The 18141-nt window shown below is 42.1% G+C and overlaps 1 protein-coding gene across 9 annotated transcripts in view; it reads left to right on the top strand.

The window, feature by feature from the left end:
- Tenm2 (teneurin transmembrane protein 2) overlaps positions 1-18141 on the top strand; it is a 1247217-nt gene that overhangs the window by 767825 nt on the left and 461251 nt on the right. The window lies entirely within an intron of this gene.

Genomic DNA, 18141 nt, shown 5'->3' with positions numbered 1-18141 from the left:
TGTAGATCTGCATTTTTCTATAAGTCACTCAGAAGTTTAACTTATATTACACGGGTCCTACTGTGGGCCTGGCACTCTTCTTGACTATGAGGGCACAGCAAATGTTATTGTATCTATGGTAACAGAATCTAGATTCTTCCATACAATTCTTACCTAGATACAGAGAAGGGAGAGTAAATAAATAGACAATCAAAAGAATTAGCATTGCCTGTTCTATTTGTGTGGTGTGGGAAAGGAACAAGAACTAGAAGAGAGTCGGTTATACTCACAGAGGCTCACTGGATTAGTTACTACCAAAGTGATATTCAGAATGATCATGAATCCACTTCCACTTTGGGATATACACCCATCAAGATTGAAAGCATTAGATATCTGGACACTCATGTTCATAGCAGCCTTTTTTACAATCACTAGAAGATGAAACTAGCCCAAAGTCTCTTAGATACCTGACAAACAGTTGTTTCATGTTTATACAATAGAATACTATTCAGTCTTTAAGAAGGGAGAATGTGCTGGAACGTGCTACAGTGTGGATGAACCTTGAAGATACTGTGCTAAGTGAAAGAATGCTGTTATGTTTTCTACTTCCTCGTGTAAGCAAAGTTGCTGAGATTAAAGACAGGAAGGTGATTGCCAAGGACCCAGGGGAGGGTACTGTTTGATAGGTTTGGAAAAATGAAAAGTTCTGTTGATAAAAAGTGATAATGGGTTCTCAATTCTGTAAACATTCTTTATTTTGTTTGTTTTGTTTTTTGAGACATAGTTTCTCTGTGTAGCCCTGGCTGTTTTATTTATTTATTTATTTATTTATTTATTTATTTATTTATTTATTTATTTATTTATTTATTTATTGTTTTTTTCGAGACAGGGTTTCTCTATGTAGCTTTGTGCCTTACCTGGAACTCACTTGGTAGCCCAGGCTGGCCTTGAACTCACAGAGTTCGATCTGCTTCTGCCTCCCAAGTGCTGGGGTTAAAGGCATGCGCCACCACTGCCCAGTTCCTGTAAATGTTCTTAAAGTCACAGAACTTTGTACCTTACAACGATTTGAAAGGTGAATTTTGTGCTGTGTTGTTTTAACACAGTCAAAAACTCTCGTGTCACTAATTTATGCTAGATAGAAAGGAAGCCAAAGGACAGCAGGGAATGTCAGAAGAGGCTGTTGCTCTAGCATCTAGCTCAATGTCAAGCAGTCGATCAGGGGCTGGGGCTGTGGCTCAGTGGTAGAATACTTGCCTAACGACTTGGAGACCATGCTTCCACTCCCAAACACCAAACCAAATAAAACAGCAGACAGTGGTGGTTGGTGGCAGCAGGAAAGCAGAATCTGTGGATCGGAAACATGTTTCAGAGGAAAAGCCACGGGCGGGTCTTATTTACGGATAACACCGCCATTCTTTGTAGTTTGAACTCCCACGCACTTAAAGCCAATAGACCCACTGATGTAGAAGCTGAAGACTGGCGAAAATCCCTTTCGCTGGCAGGTGTGCTTAAGCTTGCTGTCTTGGTGCCTGACAAGGGAAGCTTTATTTTTAAACTCTGCCGTCGTCTTGGATGGGGAAGGGAGCTGCTGCTGTTGACATGTGAATATTTGGCTGCACTGTCATGCCGCACTCATATGCTCAGTGTGAACACGGCTTGACTTGCGATGTACAGTGATAAGTAGCATGTGGCTAGCGTTGTTCATTCTCTTCCTCATTAGGAATGCACGTCCTCCATTAGCATATGCAACTAACTACTCCCTTTCCCCTGTGCAGTGTTGACATTCATTGTAATGATTTATTATCCAAGCTAAATAACCCTCAATATGAAACAACAAACATGCTTGTGTTTGTGTTTTCAGTTTGTTTTGTTTTGATTTTTTTTTCTTGCTTGCTTCCACATAAGTAGAGTGTTTTTTTTAATATGGTAATTAGGTGGTACAGCAGACCACTTGAAAGGTTCAAAAAGTCCATAAGGTTTATTTGGAAATATTCAGCAAATCTTAGTGACATCCCACAGTATGTCCTCAGAATTTCAAAAGGAAGAAAAAAAAAACAATAATGGCAGATTATTAAAATGTTTGTTATGAGCAAACACTCCATCTAAGACTTAATGATCTATGAAAGGGCCACATTTGGGCTTCCTGTGGCGCCTCCACAGCCCCCAGAAGTCTTGTTTTATTTATTTGTGATATCTCCACAATGGGCTAAACCGTCAGGAACACTTAAGAGATAGTGAGTGACAGAGAATAGTGGCTGCCGTCCAGAGCTGTGAGGCTAAACAGCCTGAGTTTGTGTCCTAGCAAAGCCACCAACTATGTGACCTTGGATGATACCTAAGGTAGATGTCCTCGTCTATAAAATAGAGTGACATGCCAATCTCATGAGATTCGTGTGACAAGTGATAGAACCCATGCAAAACTCTTGCCAACATGATCTGAGAATAACTGCTCAATAAATATTAGCTGTTATTATCATCATGAGTGAGCTTCAAATGTGCCCATAATAAAGACATTGTGTGTAAAATGAAACATGTGAGGGCATCATATAAAAATTAAGAGAAAATAAACACAGATCCCATCATATGAATCCGTACTTCCCACAGTGGAAATGTGAAGACTGCTTGGCAGTATTATGGAGTATTGTGTGTTCAGAGGCATTTGGCGACGTCTCTTCCCGTACCCAAAAGATGAGCCCCCTTGTTCCATAAGTACTTGGGTTATTTCAGAGGCACAGCCTCGCTCACTCCGATCACCCACTTGTTACTGAATTGGTGCTGTCCGTTTTCATAACTGAGACTACACTAAGCATTATTCTGGACACTGGAGACTTTTCATTGGTGGCTTAGTTCCTTTCATGTCGCCCTGACTGGATTACCTGACAGCAATGATTTAAGGCAGGAAGCTTTATTCTGGCTTACGATTTCAGAAGTCTTAAACATGAGAGGGGAGGGCGCATGTGCCAGAGAGCAGCTCCATCTTTGGCAGCAGAATTATGAGGCAGCTTTATATCCAAGCAGACCAGGAAACAGAAAAAACAGCCTGGAACCCAGTGCCGGTAACCCCTTCAAGGGTCTGCCCCTGGTGGCCCACTTCTGCTAGCCAGGCCCTACCTCCTAAAGGCTCCATGTCCTTCAACATAGCAATACGAGCTGGGACAATACACCATAGAGGCTGTAGAAGCCATCTCAAATTCGAATGTAACTTGATGAAAGACTTGCCACACCTTGAGAACCATCTCCTTCTATTGCCCAGTTAAAGCTACCTGACCCAGATTACAATGGTAGTTCTGTTTTCTAAAGAATAAGAAACAGTCGTTTCAGAATGTTGCCACTTAAAAACCTGAGCAGGTTATTCTCGCCTCGGGCTTTTCCCCAATAGAAAATTGGTATTGATGTTTTGGAAGCGTCGTATCCCATTCAAAGGTAAAAGTCTCCTTCCACGTGCCACTCTTCTAGTGATTTTTTTCTACACAGTGTCTACAAGTCAACACTCCTGGGTTCAATTAAAATATGAATTTAGCCACTGGATTCGTAGGGAGATGATCAAACTTGAATACTAATACCTTAACTATTTCCTATGAATGTCAGAAGGGGGCCCACTGAGGAATGGTTTTGAAGACAATGGTTGGGAGCCCAAGGTGCCTGGGGATGATTATAGCTCAGTACAGGTCTATATTGGATTTGGCTGAATTTCTTTTTATTTTAGCAAACACAGAATATTGCTCATTAGACTAACAATTTGCTGGCAATTCTATCTTTGTGAGAAATTCAAAGGCACCCAAACTATGCCACTTTCTGCTTACCCAGTGCCTCATTATCCCACAGGACAGGGATTAATTTTCCAGACCCCTGTTTCAAAGACTGAACTCATTGCATCATGATAAAAAAAATACTTGTTGCGTTCTTAATATTTGCCAAATCCTCCATACTTACTTGTCAGGGAAAAGAATAGACCAAAGGTAGGTATAGTTCTTCCTCACAGAGCATCCATTCCAAGACAATGAGGAGACAAACAGGTTGTATGATGAATCAGTTGTCATGAGGACATAGGAATGAATGTTTCAAACAAATTAGAAAAAGTCCTATAGCAAGTAGGAGCATGATCAGGTGAGGAACTCAGAGAAGTGGACAGAATCCTCGGAAAGGCAGGTTTAATACGGAGCTCTAGAACTGGAAACTGAGCCACTACCATCCCCAGTATACTTCTAGATGCTGTTGATATCGTCTTCTTAATGTTTTCAGACTTGCAAGCTTCAAGTAGTGAGCTAACTTCATTCTTCGTCTAGGAACTGGCATGTGTGGAATTTGAACCAGAGCTTGAGCCTGTAACCATCACATGGCACTTCTTCCCTAAATTACAACTCTGGCATCTGAAGTTCTGACTTACAAAATCAGCATCCAGCATCAGTGTGGTCCTTCCACAGTCTGCTCTCAGCTGGCTTTGTATGAGAAAGAATCTAAGCAAGCTGCTGGCAAACTAAACAAGCCATGTAGATGAACTTGCACTTAATTGTGGGTACCGAATCCTACCTAGGTTACTCAGCTCAAAAGGGACTTACAAATTAAAGTTTGAATGCTGTTGGTCCCACATGACTAAGACAGGACAGTATTAATACTCTTTCTCAGTACTAACTCTTAGAAAGCCTAAAAAATGGCTTTAAAGAGACCAAAAACTGTGTGATATTCAGAAATAGTTTCAGTGTATTAGAAGAATGAAAATAATCCTTTGAGGTTCAATATACACAGAAGTAGATGAGAGAAGAAGAAAGGAAAAGACGAGAGAGAAGCTTGCTACATTGTAAGCCCACTTCAGTGGGTCTCTCTCTCTCTCAACTTTTGCTTTGAAGCTGAACACTTGAGAGATTAGCCCAGCACTAAAGAAAATGCCCTCTTTTATGTGTGAAAGCTTGGTAATTGCTGCAGAAAGATACTTAGTGGCTCATAATATTCATATAATCAGATTAGTTTTGAATCCTACCTCAGCGGAGGACGCTGGAGTAATCCAATTCTCGCCTGTTTACCTTGTCAGTGCGTGCACTTTTTTTTTATCCTCAGTCTTTCCTTTCTGGGCCTCAGTGGATGCTATCAACAAAGCTATTCTAGGATCTTAGAGAACAAGTCAAGTGCCAAGGCAGAAGTAAAAAGCAAAAGAGGCATTCTCAATGTTTGAAGAAGAGTGGGATATGCTCAGTTGGGTTGGCTTTGGCACCTTGGTTGGTTCATTTACTTCCTTGCTAATACTTAAAACAAGTCGGTGGCTTTCAGCCTACACAACTATAACTCTGCTGGGCAGTTAACATCTCAATTCATAGACAACTGTCTCATGACCAATCTTCTCCGAGCTTTGAGCATATGGCTGTGTCTGATGGCTTCACTGATTTCACTAGGGAGAGTTTTTTTTTAAGATCTCTATTTGAGGGGTAGCCACTACACAGATGAATGATACATGGCTGGAATTAATTATTGCTTGCCAGTTTGAAGATTGATTCATTCTACATTCAGAGCCAAACCTCATCTTAATGCTGGCATGCTTTTGGTTAACCAAGTCTAGCTCCTTTCCTACCCCCAGTAACCCAGTGCCATTTGTATTTCTCTGTTAATGGTGGACTGTGTATTTGAGCGCCCAAGTTTGAAATTTGCTTTCTAATTATATAAACATGAGGGTGGCCATACATTCCCTGGACCTGATAATTAAGAATGATCTTACCTTGTAATCACAGAGTTCCTCTTTTCTGTGAAGGCTTCCTTTCTTCCTGAAATGAAAGTGGCATTTCAGCCATCTGGCATAGGCTTCTGTCAATTAAGGACTCCAATCATATTTTACCCACGTTATTCTGCAGGAATAATGAACTTGGTCTTCAGAAATAAATGTGTGCTCTCCGGAATACGGGAGTGCCCTTCAGTATTTCTGAACTTTCCAAAGATGAATATCCCTTGAGCAAATAACATATCAGCAAATATCCTGATAAATGCTGTGATCTAATGGGGGAAAGTGGTGCAGATTACAGATAATAGCCGCCAGTCAGTCTTGGAAAGCGCCCTAAAAGCTTGTTGGGTGGGTAAGCTTTTCTTCCCCACTAACCAATGTCTAACTGTCAGGACATCTCCCTCATGGCTTGATTAACTTTTTCAAAGCACGATGGATCTCTAGTCCTTTTGGAAGTTATCCCAGCGGGCATTCTCCTGGGCTTCCCTGGGGAAAGGGGATAGGCCAGTGTCTCTCATTTTGTGTTAGGGCTTTGAAGTCAGACGATTTCAATTACCTACCAGACCCGGCATTTTCTTTGAATAAAACACTTACCCAGTCTCAGGCCCACATTTCTGCAGTCCCTAATACAGAAAGTGCCCTCTGACTGGTTTGCTTCATGTAGATTGCCACCATGCCGGTTTAAGCAACTACAGAAACAGCGTTTTCGCCTTAGCTCCAGTCAGTGTCCTGAAGCCAGGGGAAGAAATGAAACCATCCTCCATGTTCTAGACATTTAACTTCTTAGAAACCACAGACAGTTCTTTTATTTTGGAGTATGTTTTACAGGGAAGAAGGTCTCAAATAAAAAGTGACTCAATTCTTTTCTCCCCTCTAGATAAATAACATTTAAAACTTTGTGGTTTTACCTCCCCCCACCCCACCCCAGAAATGGTTCAACCAATCAGAACCAAAACATCACAGGAGCAAAACAACAAAATAAAAAATATTAATAAAAGAATTCTCACTCTTTGCCAAGTGAGAGCCACTCTGAGTCATTGACTATATTGAAATGTTTGAATGTTTTCAAGTTTAGGGAGTGTGTGTGTGTGTGTGTGTGTGTGTGTGTGTGTGTGTGTCTGTTTCATGCTTGGAAATTCTGTTGGATAAATATGGTTCTACTATTTTGACAATTTTTAACCTGCTTAAATTGGATTTTTTAAAGTGCACAAATTGATGTCCTGCCACTTGGAGAATGTTTTAAAGATACCAAGACTTCAAAGAAAAACAGTGCAAGTAAATCAGATGCAAACATCCCTGTATCGGTCCCAGCAAAATGAGTTTAGGATTTCCTAGGGCAATGCTAAATTAGAAGGATGCTCTGGCATCAGGGCAAGTACTGCTGGTAATCACCTTTTTTTTTTTTTTTTTTTTTTGTTATGGGAGGCATGGAGCTGGTGGCTGAGAATGATATTTTAATAACCTGTAGAAATTCCTAAATGACATCAACTTCATAGATGCTTTATAAGGATACAACTGAGAATTCTTAGTACCTCTGCCAGTGGCATGGAAAGTTGTGTCAGTTCTGGTCCCTTGGAATTTGGGATGTCATGTGACCTTTCTTGCCCTTGCAATTCCTTCCTGCCTTCCTGTTTGATCATCAGATATCTTTCTCTAACTTACTGAAGGGTAAATTAGGTCTCAAAAACAGCAACATGTATTAGACACGATATCAGCAGCAGAAGCTGAAAGCATTTTTTTTTAAATGAAACCAGAGAGACGGAGTGATCTGCTTGATAATAAAGCTTAGCTTTAATGCCAGCTCCATGCTGTTACAGCATATTACTAAACAGCAAGCAATGTGGCACAGATGTTGTGGCGGCCATATTTTACACCATCCAAAAGGTCATGTCGCTTGTTATTACATTCGGAATCAATATTAAGTGAGCGTTCCAAATTTCAGCTGTCAGTTGAATTTATTGCTGCAAACCAAAGCTGGAGGGTTCTCGACTGTGATTCGGGCAAGCTAACAAATTAACTAATAGAAGGGCATGCCTAGAAGAAGCAGGTGACCCACGAGCCAAAGCAAAAGCTGGGTTCCTACATACCTGCAAGAAAGGACAGCTCCAACTGCCAATCAAAAACAATTGCCACCTCCCTGATAAAAGAAGGGAAGGGGGAAAAGGAAAGAGAGAAGAAGGGAGCAAGGAAAGGAAGAAGGCAGGCAGCTGAGGGAGCTAGGGAGTCGATGTTAGATGGGTAGGATAGCCTGAGGGCAGACCAGTAAATAAAAAGGAAGGAGGAGGAAAGGAGGGAGGAAGAGGGAGGGGACAAAAAGAAGGGAATCTCTTTCCTTAGGTAGATGGAAATAGAGTAACTCAATAAAAGTAGGAAATAAGCGAGGGGGAGGGGAAGAAATAACAAAAGGTGAGTGAGGTGATACACCAGAGGTCAGCGTCTCGGGGATAAGCTGTGTACTATCAGAGTGCCCAGGATCAGAACCAGCACACCTTGGAGTCTGCTTGCATCTATAAATTTGCCTGAGAGCTGGTCACCTGGCTTTATCCAAGCCTTAGATGTGAGTACCATCGAACCAGGAACTAATTTGACTTTCTTCATCGTCTCTCCATATATCATTACCTCAGTCCTGGCTTTAGAGTCTTCGCCATTAGCCCTGGAAATGGTACACTAGACCCTGTAGATGCCCATTTGAACCATTCATGGAACAACCACACACACACACACACACACACACACACACACACACACACACACACACACAAACCAGTTACTTAATATGGTTTATTTGGGGAAAATTTAGAGATTCCTGGTGAGTGAGAAGAAATCAGAGGTCCTACGCAATCAGATTAAAAAGGACATTCACTTTCAGATGTGCCAACCAGTGTCCCCTGTGTAGGATGACTGTCTGGGAGGAAAACAGAAGGCTGCCCACAGCAGGCAGGAAGCCTGTGTGTGAATCTATAGACCCATGATTGGCTCTGAAAATATGTACAAAACATATCCTCAAAACCCTCTCTGTCTGTGATGGGCTCCAGTGCATCTGCTGAAGAACAAATGTTGCGCACATGGCAGGTGGTTCAAAGATTTGCAAAGGCTTCTCCAGGAGCAAGAGCTCACAAGGCACCTTGATAGGAGAAGTAAGCAAGAAGAAATGAGGTTGTGTGCTCCGCTGGCAGACAGAATTTCTCTCCTGACAATTTTCCTGCTTGAAAAAGTCTCTGGAGACTTTGGACACATTAGCAAATCTCTAAACTGCTGATAATGTGGGGCTAAGGGTAACTGGGGCCCTCGGGTAGCTTCTGACAGAAGCAATGTGTGCTTTTCTGTATTTCCTCCCGTCCTGCCTCCTGTTACAAATGCCAGGTATGATTTTTAATTGACTTTACTAGGAGTGTCGAGGAAAAAAAACTGTAATTCTTGTAAATAAGTACTTCAGTCAAGGACTATTCATTATTCAAGACTCAATAAACATTTCTGAGTACCTACTCTGGGTACGTCCTATGTTCAGTGCTCAGGGATAAAAGATAAACAAAACAGGGTCCCTATGCTTGAAAACCGAGAGAGAAGCAGCCATGTCTAAGGATGTCCAATCCAGAGCCACAGTGTTTAGGTTAGAATTCTGTGAACTTATAACCCACAGGTTTGTTTCTAGGAATTTATCCAAGGAAATAGTGCATAAAATTATGCTTAAATGGATATTAATTGTATCATGGTCGCTGACAGCTAAGTAGGTACTTGATGATTATTTATTGGATAAATAAGTAATATCATGAATATTCATAGGAGTGAAACGGGGGATTCTATGTGTGGAACAAGGAGCGGTGGTTATTTGTGGCACATACAAATTCAAACATTTGGGGCGAATGGCGTTACAAGGCGTGGTCTCAGTGACACAGCTTTCCAAAGTCATATTGTTCAGGGAAGGCAGCTTAAGTTTGTAATAGGAATTTTAACTCTATGGGGAAAAACTGATATACAAAAGGAACCAGGGAGAGGACTTAGCAGAAGAAAGCAGTTGCTGCCCAGGCCTAATGACCTGAGTGTGAGGCCCAGAATCCATCGGGAAAGCAGAGAACTGACTCCAAAAAGTTGTCCTTGATCACCACACATATGTTTGTGGCATGCACATGTGCTCTCTGAACGAATAAATAAATAAGTAAATAAATAATTAATTCAATAGAGCAGTCTGATAACCAAGCTAAATAACTGATGGCTGAACTGAAATAAATAAATAAATATAAACTGGGCATCATGAGATCAAACCATGTGTATCAAAATCGTTGGTTTTACGTGCAGAGATGACCAGCCACACTAGTGGAAACCCACGAACTGTGGACTAATAGCTATGGAGCCCCCATAGGACTTGACTAGGCCCTCCGGATACAGGAGACAGTTGTTTACCTTGAACTGTTTGGGGGAGCCCCCAAGCAGGGGGATCGGGATCCATCCCTGGTGCATAGGTGGGCTTTTTGGAGCCCAGTGCCTATGGTGTGACACCTTGCACAGCCTTGGGCAGGGGGCAGGGGCTTGGACCTGCCTCAGCTGAGTGTGCCAGGCTCTGCTGACTCCCCATGGGAGACCTTGACTTGGAAAATATGGGCATGGTGGGGGGTCATGGGGGAAGGCTGGGGGATAGGAAGAGGGAAGGGGAGGGATCTGTGGTTGGTATGTAAAGTGAATAGAAAATTTCTTAATAATAAAAAATATTGTTTGTTTTTATCATACATGTAGAAACCTGTTCTTACCATCACTAATCTTAAACTGCACTGGCCTCAAGAGGTCAGGCCCAGTGGGTTTTGTTGTTGTTGTTGTTGTTGTTTAATTGAACTACTATAAAAAGCTTGCAAAAATATCTGATTGGGAATCCCTTTAGGTGTGTATGTACAGGTTTCCCCCAGCTCTTCCGCTTGTAGCCATACCTAATTTGACAGCATTGTTTGTAGCAATTTGCATGCATTGAATTTTTTTTCAAGGCGTTGAACTTAAGAAAGAGCTTTGTTTTTATGCAGTCTCATTGGTGCGTGCTATATTTAACTGAATTGTGAAATTAGATTAAAGTACAACCGGCATCAATAGGCTTGCAAATAAACAAAATTTCCAGGAGCAGGGGGTGAGGGGGTGGAGGGGGTTATTAAGAGGCAACTGATGAGCTGCGTGGTGTGGATGCATTTGTATGTTTTCAGCAAGTGTGAAGTAATCTAACAAGTCAGTCAAATGAAAGTCGATTAGGGGAACTTCTGGTATGTGCAGGAGCCAGAGAGGAGTGGGTGATTGAAAACCAGATATCACCATTTTAATAGCATGTGTCTGTGAAGGGGAAATTGTAAGAGATTTATTTGTGTTCGCTCTCTTTTCCTGTATTATCCAAACTCCTTCCAGGGAATAAATATACTTTCGCATGCATGTCCTTCATTCAGTTCCTTTATTGCTGACAAACATTTAACATGGAGATTGCTATGTGCCTAGCACTGTGTGCTGCTAGTTCTCACGCCTGGGTCTGACTTTGCTTTAGTGGTACTCTTTGCTGCTGAGCCTCCTGCCTTTGAATCTCAACTCCATTGCTTTTTATAGGTGCACTTTGGGACCCAGAGTAGTAGCCTGGTTTGTATAACTGTAGAATAGAGATAGTAGTAGCAATCTCCAGCAGCCAAGGGGTTTGTGAAAATAAAATGAAATGTAGCAAGATCCCAGAAGAGTGTTTGCTGTGTTACGTGCTTCTCTGTTTCTAGGTCTTCGCTCTCCTCATTCTAAAGGCTTCAAAGGGTTTAGTTTCTAACTTGCAAGCCAAAGCACAGCTCTCCATCACATTTATAGAAAAGGGCAAGCAATTGGTTGATGAGGTGTCAACACACATGTATTTGATGCTATGGAGGAGAGCTGGGGGATTATGACCCATGGGCTGATTCTGACCTAATGTCTGTCCTTTATAAATAAAGTTTTCTTGAGACACAGCCATGCCATTCACTTATCTGTTGGCTGTGGCTTTTATTCCACACTGTGGCATCAGGCAGACAGACAACTTAGAGCAGAGCTAGAGTGAACTACAGAGGCTAAAGTATTCACTATGTCGCACAGAAAAAGGATGTCAGCTCTGCTGTTGGGCACCCATCAAGGTAGTGTCCATATAGAGGGAAGTAAAAAGAGTTTATGTGCTAGGAAGAGGCACTTAGAAATCAACCTACATCCTCTGTGTATGGATTATGCTGAAACCAACCAGAGTTGGTAATACACAAGAAGAAGAAAAAAAAAAAAAAAGGTTTGGCTGAGAGAGTGAGGACCAATGTGAGCCATTTGTCACAAGCAAAAAAAGGTACTGTAGATCTAGTGTGTTAAGCAACAGGGAGCCATTATAAGCTTTGGGGAAGGACAAGCATATACCATGACATGGCTTAAATTAGATTACCTGACAGTGATGTGTACAGGGGTTATAGACAGTAACCCCCTAACTAGGGAACCAATAGGTAGCTGTTCCATTAATATGCTTGCGAAGAAACAGGGTCCCAGACGGAGCAGAGGTGGGAGGGGATAGAAAATTAAGTTTCATATAGTTCTTTCATCCCTAAAAGAACTATTTTCTACATTCTCATGAAGGGAACTCTATGGGTTTCTTTTCTGGAAAAAAAAAAAAAAAGCACAGTAGGACACAGGCAACAGTAGAATTTACCAGGATTAGCAGAACTACAGTCTTTACAAGAAAGAGAGATTAAAATCGTAACTCTGGTATGGGATAGTTAATCTAGATAAAACACTGCAATCGACACATGGCACACTCTTTTAAAGCCATGTGTACCTGAATGTACATATGTATGTAACACACACACACACACACACACACACACACACACACACACCACTGGGCTCTACAGGCTCTAGTGTAGGAAAACAACCTGAAAACTATCTTACTCCGTCCGGATGCCTTCTGCCACAGTGAGGTCTCACCTCACCAGTTATCACCTTCTGATCTGACTTGCTCATGACCCAGCCCTTGGCTAATGGTGTAAGCTGCGCTAACACATATCAGCCTGTCACCCTGGCTTGGGCTTTCTTAAGAGTCCTTTATGGCAGTACAGAACATCATCGTGGTAATGAGGTGGAAGGGAACAAGTTTCCATCTGCAATATAAAGTGAAAAGGAAAGGCACTTGGCATACAGTGCTTTGAACAGCAAGCAGCCCCACAGTGGAGGTGGCAGTGCTGGGTGCCAGCTTGGGCCGTTTTTATGCTACATCTTCAAAGGTCCCTGTTCATTGTGAAAGCCTCTTGTGGCACACGGGCTGTAACAGCTTACAAATAAGAAAGACAGCAGAGATGACACCAGAGAACAGTCACCACCCTATCCACCTAGAACCTTTGTGGAATGCAAGAGGTTGGATGCATGGGTGAGTGAGTGGATAACCCACCATGGCCAGGACCATACTCTATAAGATGCCAGAATACACTAGTATGTCTACATTTTCTCCAAATTAGTTAGCCACATATGCTTTGGCCTTGTGGAATTGAGGGTGCATTTATTACTTTTCATCCCATATACTGTGACTTATTAGGGTCCATTCTTCCTTTGCACTTTTGGCACCTATATCCTTTACAATCACACCAATGAGGGCGAAACCGTTTGAATCACAGACATCTAGGAGCTGTGTTATTCAATGGCCTTTCCTTTCAAGTTGGAGTCAGGAACAAAACCAGGACAGAGACACTTCCGGGGAAACTCCTTCTTGAAGTGCTGGATAAGCCTGGACCTGGCAATGGTCACTACAGGAGCTGCTGGCAAATTCCGTTCTTTCTCTATGGCAACCCAAAGGATGGTCAACTCCATCTGGAGCCAAGACATTGGGGCCGCCAGAGAGGTCACAGCCAAACTTATGATTTGCTATCGAGTCTCTGACTGCCACTAGCATGTTTATAAGAACCTTTAAACACATCTGTCTCCCCCCTTAATTGTCATCTTTTGTGGTTTACATTATTTATTTATGCCACTACTTTCTATTTGGGGGTAAAAGTGGATTTACACTAATATTGGTAAGTTCCCTAGTATGACAAAGCAGTGAAGCAAATTATTCAAATGTACTAATTTAAGTGAAATAACTGAGTGGCTTTTTAAAAAATTAGTATTCAGTCAATGACAATATCAATGCCACAGCATCGAAGTCAAAATGAGATTTGAAGCAGGACAACAAAAAATAAGTGTATGGCAGCGAGGCTTAAAGAAAGTATTCATGTGGTAGTTCCTTAGAGTCGAGCTCTACAGCTCAGAGTAATTTTAATTTAATTTTATTTGTTTTATTATTTTTAATTATGTACATGGGGGAGGAGGGCATCCCACAGAAGAGAGAGGAGGGTGTCAGATCCCCTGAAGCTGGGGTTATAGAAGGTTGTAAGCAAACTAAGCTGGATGCAAGGAATCTAAACTTTGGTCTAAGCGCAGCAAGTGTTCTTAGCCACTGAGCCATCTCTCCAGCCCCAACAGTGATTTTTTAACTTGTTTGCTAATAGGAGAAAGAACAAACAAAGGAGATTCAAGTGGGTATATGGCAATTCTGAAGGCCTTGAAAATCTCTCAGAATTTATGCAAAGAACAGGGAAGATTAAGTGTCTTCGACATGGTTCTAAGTGTTCTTAGGAGGAGCAAGCTTCTGCCACAGCTATTTGGCCTATAAAACAGGATTTAGCCTGTCAGTCCAGCTAGCTGTCTCCGTTCCCAGAGAAGTCCACACGTGGTCCCGGGAAGGTAGGAAGCAACATGCCCTCACCCCACCTCAAAGGCTCTCAATTCATCTCCAAGTTCAGCCCTTTGTGATCAAGCTCCTTCAACCCGGGCTTTAGCGTACTTTCAAGGGAAAGGAAGGGATGGTTTTGGTACTTAGAGAAAAGGATGTAAAAACAAAATAAAACGGAAAAGTACAAGAGAGCCGTCAGACTGAAAAGAGAGCAATTAAAGAGACAAAAAGTCCCCTTAGCTGCCTTTTGGGTACTTTTTTGATCTTTTCACCAAGGAATTGGTAGCTTTTAATTTTCCTCACCTCAGCTTAAAATACTGCTCGCAGGAAAAGAAAAGCCTGCTATGGGAAGGCCTGCTTTGGATTAAAAGGCAAACGTAAGGGAGTCGATCAAACAGCTGTCAGATGCCAGGCAACACAGACACTGCCCGCCTAGCTTGGTGGCCAGGTGACTGGACAAGAGTCACCAAACCCTTAGCCACAGCCTTTATTCACCCTACTGTTAATACGGATGCAAGCCTTCTTTTGGCTTGCCTTTTTTTTTTTTTTTTTTTTACGCTCATGCGACGCACTGGATATATTTCTACTGTTCAAAACCGAGGGAGCAGTTACTTCCTTTTTCCTTTTCAAAGCACAAAGGACCGTGCTTTTGGATTTGAGTGAAATCGCTGTTTCTGCTCTCACCATGGAAGAGGGAGCATCGATCAGCTCCCACTATAAACAGGATTTTTTTTTTCCCCTTCCTTTTTGTTTTTGTTTGTTTTCCACTTCATCCCTGCAGGATGGTTGTGTTCATCAGCGCAGCACACCAGGTTCAACCCACTCCGCGAGTCCAAGGAGAAAGGGTCACGTGTTAGATAGACTAGGAACTGGTGAGGGCCAGGCTGGGGGCGCTGCGGGGCAGGAGGGAGCCGTGTTTGCCGATGACCAGTGGGCGCTGCGGGGCAGACCCACATGGCACCAGAAGCAGATTCCACCACTGGGGAGCGAAGGATGACATTGCAGTAAGAAGGGTTTCTGAACCCCGCTTTAACAAGCCCTCTGCAGCTCCAGGTCCAATCCCCAGGAAACTCGTTAACGCAGTTAGTTGCCAGGGCAGCGTGCACTTAAGACAAGGAGAAAGAGCAGCCACTCCTCAGCCTTGTGGATGCCAAGGCCGCTCCTCCATTCATTAGCCCAGCCTGCTGACCTTACAAAGTTGCTCTTGGCCCTGGGAGAACTAGGAGAGGTTGGACTCCAAACTACCGGCTTGTTTCGCTTAGGAAACTGTTGGCCAATATCTGAAGGCGTTTTTTTGCTTATCAGCAAACCACTTGGTCCTGAGGAGAAATCATACACATTCAGCAAGGCCTGAGTCAATTTTAAGGATACAGTGTGTCTGAAATAATACTCTGGCTGGTGGTGGACATCAGTCAATGTTTGTGACTCAATGAGAGGAAAGCTTAGAGATTATGGAAGTAACTGAGTCAGCCACAAGGCAAAGCCTCCTGACTCCTGTATTGATAACCATGTAGAGGTTTCTGCGGGTGATCAGTGTTAACCCAACAGAAAACAGTGACGCGGACCCAGCAACAGCAGAAATAACACTGATGAAAGAATCCCCATCGAATTCAACTCTGGACTCCATTACTTAGAAGGTTTTAGCTTTGGACAAACTGATTAAATTTTCAAAGCCTCACTCCTTCTTCTGTGAAGTGGAGGAAAATAGAAATAATGTGAAGGTATTCGGGGTGCTTTTCTCTTTCTGTTAATTTGGGAAAGGGACTTAAGGGTGTGAGGGAATAAACAAAACAATGGGGTGTTGGAGCCCAGTTTGGAAGGTATGTAGTAAGCGCTTAATGCTTGTTTCTTCTCTCACACTCCTCCTCCTCTTCTTTTCCTGTAGTCTGATCATTTTGACAATGACTTTTATGTAAATCGTTCACCCTTCTATTTCAAGCTTAATTGCATATTTAAATCATGTAAACTCTAAATGTGATGGCAGAGACAAGGCGAAGGCTAACCCAGTTCCTGCCACCTGAAGGTTTTCGGACCTGGTGGTCTCTGCTCACCTGTTTTTAACCTTGGGCAGGATAGGGAGCGATGTGTCTTTCGGGTGCCAAAAGTATTTTCCTGCCAGCCAGCCTCCCTGCATTTGCATTTGTCATTGTGATTCTTTTGTTCCAAAAAAAGGGGGTGAAGAGGAGGTTAACGGGGATGTCACCCATTGGCAAGAAATATCAAAATGTGTACCGCTATCTCTTCAGAGCATCACACTAAGTTGAGAGCTTGCATTATTTGGGTTTCAATTCAAGCTAGAAAATCCAAACCAGCAACGAATGATTTGTGACTCCCACTCAGTGTATTCAACTCAAAACTACTTCAATAAATCTGGGAATTCATCTATATCCAGTTAAATTAAGGTTTTTTTTTTTCAATTGGAAGAAAATAGTGCCAAATTGATAAGGTCTTTTGAATTATTCTATCTAAATATACTTAATCTTCATTAATGCAGCCCTGTATGGTATTTTGAGCCAATCTGAACAAGAAAATTTTTCACATATTTAATTCTTAAAATAGAATTTCTTCTTCTCCCCCCCCCCCCCCACTATAGAGCCTGCCTGCCAAGGCATGTATGCTAGAGGATTTACGTACATACCAAGTTTTTTTTTTTCTCCTGGCTTCCTAAATCCTAGCCCACCCTCACTTACGGAGGCATATGATGTGATTTAATACAGTCACTGAAATGTCTTTATTTGTCCTCTTTTTTTCTCTGTGCTTCGAGAAGATAAGTGAACTATTCATTAGTACATACTTCATTTGGGGAAATTGTCTCAAGGAAGTTTCTTTCTTTCCATTTTTTTAATTCCTTTGTTGATGTAGCTAATGAAACGATATGCATTTCAATTCCAAGGATTTCTGGATTCAGACCTAGAAAGCAGCTAACACACAATTGATTTCCAGCCCTGCAGGAAAGGGAAAGCAGTGGAGAAGTCAGGTGGATTGATTGCTGAGATACAGGCCCTGTGGGATACTCCGATAGCATCCATGTCTTGAATGTATGCACAGTCCCCTCATCAATAGAAAAATCCCCAGGAGAGTAGCTTTATAGAGTCCACACAGCAGTTTAAATAGGCAGGTGTGCTAACCATGGTTTAGCCCTCTTCAGACTGCCTGGCCATAAAACCCTGCCATAGTTCAGTTAGAAAGGTAAGGGTGGATCTAGGAGTAAGTGTTAAGGGAAGGAGACAGGAATGACTATGATCAAAATACACTGTATGGAATTCTAAAAGAATTGATGCAATATTTATTAAATAAAAAAGAAACTGCCATATTTGTAAATTGGGATTTGACATTGGGATTATGTCAGAGATAGACTCATTGAATGGTGGCCCTGAAATTTCCCATGAGATCACTGATTTAGGAACTGCAAATAGTGTTGTTTAGGGCAGTGATTCTCAACCTACTAATGCTGAGACCCTTTAGCACACTTCTTCATGCTGTGGTGACCCCCAACCATAAAATTATTTTGTTGCTACTTCATAACTATAATTTTGCTACTGTTTGTGAATCATAATATAAATATCAAATATGCAGGATCTCTGATACAGGACCCCCAAAGGGGACACAACCCACAGCTTGAGAAATGCTGGTCTAGGAGAACCTGTAGGTTGATGTACAATTCCAAATGCTAACTTATTTCATGTTTACTTCATCATAACACCTGTGTCTTGCTTTTTCTTAATATGACAGGCTA

Source organism: Peromyscus maniculatus, chromosome 8 (assembly GCF_049852395.1).
Source record: "Peromyscus maniculatus bairdii isolate BWxNUB_F1_BW_parent chromosome 8, HU_Pman_BW_mat_3.1, whole genome shotgun sequence".
NCBI classification, from domain to species: domain Eukaryota; kingdom Metazoa; phylum Chordata; class Mammalia; order Rodentia; family Cricetidae; genus Peromyscus; species Peromyscus maniculatus.
Note: the sequence above shows the minus strand (reverse complement) of the source record. Positions and strands in the feature narration are given on the sequence as shown.